The sequence below is a fragment of the Pseudopodoces humilis genome, chromosome 7 (genome assembly GCF_049639895.1).
Source record: "Pseudopodoces humilis isolate 2021_Gansu_Grassland_sample_001 chromosome 7, ASM4963989v1, whole genome shotgun sequence".
Lineage (NCBI taxonomy): Eukaryota > Metazoa > Chordata > Aves > Passeriformes > Paridae > Pseudopodoces > Pseudopodoces humilis.
In genome coordinates, this window is record NC_142206.1 from 24,763,053 (window position 1) to 24,768,785 (window position 5,733).

A 5,733-nucleotide genomic window follows, 5' to 3' on the forward strand; every position below is an offset into this window, starting at 1 on the left:
ATGTCTAGAAATGCGAAACCTAATTCTGACCTCCTTGGCTTCAAATCCCTATACTGTTGCAGAGACAGTCCTGAAAAGCAGCATGGTCAGCATTCAGGAGAACCTGGAGTGAAACCTTCCTCTTAGCCCCACCAAGCTATGGCAGCCCACAATACAGGGAATAACTCTGAAATTTCTTTCTCATGTGGATACAGCAGAAAACATTTGTGAATTTGCAGTGCACATGTTTCTCTCTTTTCCTTAGCTGGGTTGCACCCCACCCTCTTTGCTTCTGAAGCACTAATGATGAATACATGGTTTTCATGAAATGTGTTTTTAAAATAACGTATTAAGATGTTAAGCCAAAATTCACTCTTTTACTGAGGGCCTCTCTCAGTGAGCTGCTCAGAAAACCACCAAAACACCGGTATTACACTTCCTTGTGAACACGCCCCTTGGGCAGAGTTTGTTGTGTCTTTTTAGAATCGTTCTGACCCTTCTTCACTTCCTGTTGTTCTCCCTTGGAATTCTGGAGATCCAAGGCGAGTTCAACTTTGCTGGATTACTGCAAAGAGTTTTCTGACAAGTATGTAAGAGTCAGGAACCTGGAGAAAGAGGAAGATGTTTTGTTGTGCAGCTAATTCATTTGGCATTTAGGCTTGCCTGGCCAACAAACTACCTCAGCAAAGGCCATTCCCAAGCACTATGGATTCTGTAGTTTCTGGAATTCAGAAGGCAAAAGGTCCAAAGAATCCTCCAGCAGCCAGCTAGGTACTGGTCTCTGAGGGTGTGTGAGCAAACCTTGCAGTGACATGCTGCTGGATCCTTGTTTCCAGTGGTCAGACCTGGACCAGGGAATGACCCAAAAATCAGATGGGATCAGGAAAAGTGAGAGCTGCAGATGTCTTGTCTCCAGGTTATTGCTGTCTTACTCAGATCCTTCTTTAAGCCTCAGTCCTGTTTGTAACTCCTACAGAATGGAATGTAATACTTGAAAAATACGAGTCTCTCTATCCTTTACCCTTAGCTCCCATTTCCCTCCTGTTTCTCTCTTATCTGGGACAAGAACTTTCTGCATCATTGTGTCTTGTATAGGCTGAGCACATAGTTGATCAACTTGCCAATAAAGAAAATTATTCATACCATGCACTGGTAAGCTTGGTAATTAAAGACCCATGAAAAGACAAACACCTCTCCTAGAGGTTAATTTAATTGTGGGCTTGCATCAGAAAACCAGGAGCTTACCTGTGTGAGAGTCTGTCTGTATCCCTGTCAGTATTACTAAAATACCTGAGTAGTGAACAGAAAAGAGGCTTGCCAAGAGCATGGGTGCTGTGGAAATCACTGTGCTGTGCAAGTCCCTGAAGTGTCTCTAATGAGAATGGCCAGGCCAGGGCTTCCCATCTCCCTGGGCCAGAGATGGATGCTGCAAGGGACAAATTAAAGGACAGAAGCCTCTTTAGAGAAGTGGTACAGGGCTGGAGATGGAAATGAAGAGAGAAAAAGCAGGAGCAGCAAAGGAAACAAAGATTACATGGGGTAAAGCAGAACAGAGAGAAAAAATACGGAAAGACATGAGGAGGGAAAGTGAGGGTAGGAAAAAACCAGGAGTGAAACAGGTCTCTCCTCTGACTAGATGGGGTATTCCTGCAGTTACAGGGTTTGAAAGTTCAGTGGAAAGAATAGAACAAAACCGCTCTTTTATCCTACCTCGATTTCTGACATGGATTGGTCTGTGTTCCAAAAGGAGCAGGTGTGGTGGGAGAAAAGAGCTGCTTAGGTGCAGATGGAAAAGGAAGTAGGCACTAAGTCATCCCTAGCTCTGCTTCTGCTGCCGAGTGCTCCCAGCCTAATGAGAACCTTATTTGACTTCTAAGCTACAACATGGGGATAAGGCAGCTCAAGCAGACCTCAAGGCAGCTAGAGCCTACTCTAATCTGGACTCTAATCTAAATCTAATTTAATTAATCTGTATTAATTAAACATTTTCTTGGCTATAAACATTCCCAAAACTAGCTAAAGGTTCAGCTCTGCTGGTGTGGTTGCATCTTCCTAGTTCAAGTGTTATAATGAGCCTAGCTAAGAGACAGAGGTCTTGGGTTCTGTATGAGTGAAGGAGACAAGGTGGAGTAGGACGTGTGATTCATGTACTTCTCAGCCACCTTCTGGAGTATCTGGAAGTTTCCTGCTCTCTGGGCTGTCCTATCTGGCAGTTCTGTGCCAAAATCCCTCTGTGTGAGCAATGCCTCCCTGTTTTCTCAGGATCTGGTTTCTTTGGAAAAGAAACATGGAAAGGGGCATTTCAGCAGTGCAGCTAAGCAGGGGCATGTGTTAAGTTTAATGTAACCTGTGAGGAGCTCAGGGCCTGCCTCTAGGCTACATTAAGCAGCCCCAGACCATGGGGCACCCTCCTGGGAAAAGAGCTGTCCCAGCTCTCCTGTGTAACCAGGGATAAGCTCTGTGCCTGTTCTTCACTCTCTGGTATCCAAGCAGGTGTGAAAGGCTTCAGATGGAGAAACTCAGCCCAGTCCTTAGTTCTAGAAAGGAGGAAGTACTTAAGGACTTGCTCACTATCAGGAGTGCCTGGGGAACTCAAAACTCTTGTGAGCGTGGCTCTGTCTGTCATGGTTGGAGAGCTGGCACAGAAAGGCAGCAGCAGCAGCAGTGAGCAGTATCGATCAGCTCAGCGCCACCTTTTGCATCTTTTTTCTTTTTCCTAAATTTACACTGGCAAAAGTAAACCTAAACCAATTCCCGCCCTTTTGTCACCAGCCTTCTTACATCTGTTTTGTCGGAAAACAAATGAAGTACTGTTGCCTTTGTGCTTTGAGAAAACACTTAGTGAACAACCAGAGCTTAGTGAGCCTTGGGGGTTATAGCTCAGGTGGGGAAGGGAGGCAGTGTCACAGGGCAGCTCCTGGGGCTGTGTTCTGTGGCCACCCTTGATTTTGGATCCCCAGCACTGAGGTTTGATACTGCAGCAGCACTGGGTACATGCTGTGCACGTATAAGGGCAGGGGTTCCCCTGGCTTGTTATCCAGGTGTTGGCGTCTCAGGTGGGGCCAGAATTGCTGGGGCAGGGAAAGAGATTGCTCTGTGCCTCAAGTTCCCCTCTGTAAGGCAGGTACTGGCAGTTCTGACTCTGGAAGAGCAGATTTCCATGGCTGCAGGCACTGGGGTAGGCACTGTTGAAAGAAGCCCCGTGCTGGGTGCAGTAGGAGGCTGCATGTTTCTGCTTGTTCTGGGCTAATGTGTAATTTCTAATCATAGTCTCTTATGTTTCTTTATTTAATTATCACTGACATCAAAACAGTGTTTGACTTTAGAGCCAGGCAGTGTCTTGCGTGTCAGCTCTCCTTTCCAGAAGGTGCATTGTCTCTGAGTTGCTCCTGATGTCATATGTGACAGGCAGCCAAGACCCTCCTTAAGGAAGGTTTTTGCTTCTGCATAAGCCTCTGAGACTCAGGCAGCGTCCTGGCAGCCCCACACAAGCAGAGCCAGCAGCAGTCATGTCCCACAAGCTGCTTCACTCCAATTACAGCTGCAGGGTCCCCCCCAAGTGCCATCTTACATGGTCAGAGGTGTCTTGGCTTCCTCTCACAGCCCCACAGAAGCAAAGCATGCGTTCCAAACTCCATTAAGCAAGGTAACAGCAGGAAGCAGGGGAGCCTGATAGTTGTGCTGACCTGTCCTGGCTCCTGTGGAGGAAGGAAACAACTTTGCTGTGTCAACAGCAGTGGACACAGGTGGTGGTGAGCTGCTGCCACTTGCAAGGTCTGGTGTGGCACTGGGATGGCTGCCTATGCTTTTTCTTTAGGGAGCTGGCTGGCTCTACTCTGCAAACCTCCTTGTCTGCAGCTGAGGGCAGGAGGGTTGTGAAGGCAGCTCTGCTTGTTTAGGAGAAAACACTCAGGCTTCAATCATGGCCTCACGTTCCTGCGGTCACAGCGGCAGCATCTCTGTAGATCTATTGATGCCATTGCCCCACCTGTGTGCCATGCTTCGTCCCATTCCCCCACACCCAGCTGGTGTTTCACCAAGACTGAGCTGTAAAGTGGGAGTCCTGGCATGGGCCCAGAGCAGGAGCTCACACTGAAGGGCTCTGCATCTGAGCCTGGTCCTTCCCCCAGTCTGTCTGATTTCTCCAAGGGATTTTGGTGACAAGCCCCCAGTTCTGGCAGTGCTGTCCCTGCAGCCATGGGCCTGGTGCTGCATGGGATGATGGCAGCTTCTCTCCCAGCTGGGTTTCTAATGGCAAAGCCATGGGCTCTGTCCTCCGTGAGCCAGTGGCACCTGTGCTGCCCCATTCCCCACCAATCTCCCTTCCTTGCAGGCCCTGGTGTAAAATGCCCTTTCTGACTGGTACTGCTCTGTTGTCACAGAATCACACCATGAGAACACCCACTTGTGAACTGGTTTGGGTTTTTTAAATATCTCTATTTTTTTTAGCCTGATGCTCATAGTGATCTGCAGTATCTGCTGCCTTCAAGTTCCTTGTGGTTTCAGTTTTGGTACAAATGTGTTTAGATTTTAGCAAATTAAAGTTGGGGGGAGGGGGTACAGAGCATCTGATCAATTTGTATTTATTTATTTTAACATTTTACTAAATAAAACACAGTAAAATCTTTTGTCTCCTTAGCTGTATGTACCAGGTGGGGACAGTGGGTCCCACAGGCACAGGGGTTGTAGCAGTGCCCATAGCAAGCCTCCAGCGCCCAGGAGGGGCTTCTGAGCATGGCTCTGTGCGAGGGCTGTGTAACACCCTGGCTCGTTTTCTTGGCAGGGAGAAGGGCACTACATGAGGAGAAATTAATTTTGGCTCCAAAAGGGGCTGTGCTCAGTTCAATCACTGTGCCTTTGACTCTGTGGGTGCCTCCCAGCTGATGCTGCCCGGCAGAGGGCACATGGAGACCAACCCAAGCTGGGCTTACTTCCAGATACCTCCACCCTGGCAGGAACATTTTGGTACAGGAACTGTCCAGGCTGGGAAGGATTATCTGAAAATTATAGTGTACAGCCCTCCTGCTACAGACATAGCAGCACACCTTCCAAAACAACCAGCATTTCTATTGCCTCCTATCTACCAAAGAATCATCTGGAAGAGGCCTGCTCCATCTCAGCACTGCTCCACCATGGCTCTAGCAATATCTAGATCTGATCTAACCCTCTGATCTTGCTTAGTGCAGCAGCAGCACAGTATCAGTGAGCTTGGGCTGTATTAAATGAAAGCTGCTTGCTAGGGACTGGTGAGGTGGAGCTGTTCTTGGCTTCACAGTGATGAGCAATATCTTCACAACCCTTTCCCAAATAAAGCCTCAACACTTGCTCCTGGCAAACCATCCTCGTCCTCCCCCCTGCAGATGTGAAGCTGGTGTCTCATGCGGCCTCCAAGCTGCCTTTTATGCCCAAGTCTTATAAAGTCAAGGCTCTTGGGGACGAGCTGCAGCACTGCCACATGAAACCACATTTTCTTCTACTTGGGTGTGATTAAACTGACTCTGTGCCTAAGCCATGATGGCCCAGGCTCCAATGCAGGGGTGCTGGCTGTGCGGGCAGGCTGCCTGGGTCCTGTTGCAGCACAGAAACCATCAGCCTTAAGCCAACCTTAGCAGCACCAGCCCTTTCAGAGCTGGCAGGGCACCTGTGTGCCTTGGGCTACTCCTCCATTGCTCTCCTCCTGCTCCCTTCCCTCCAGGGGACACATGAAGGCATACAGCAGAAAAAAAATAAATAACCAGACAGTTTTAACAAGAA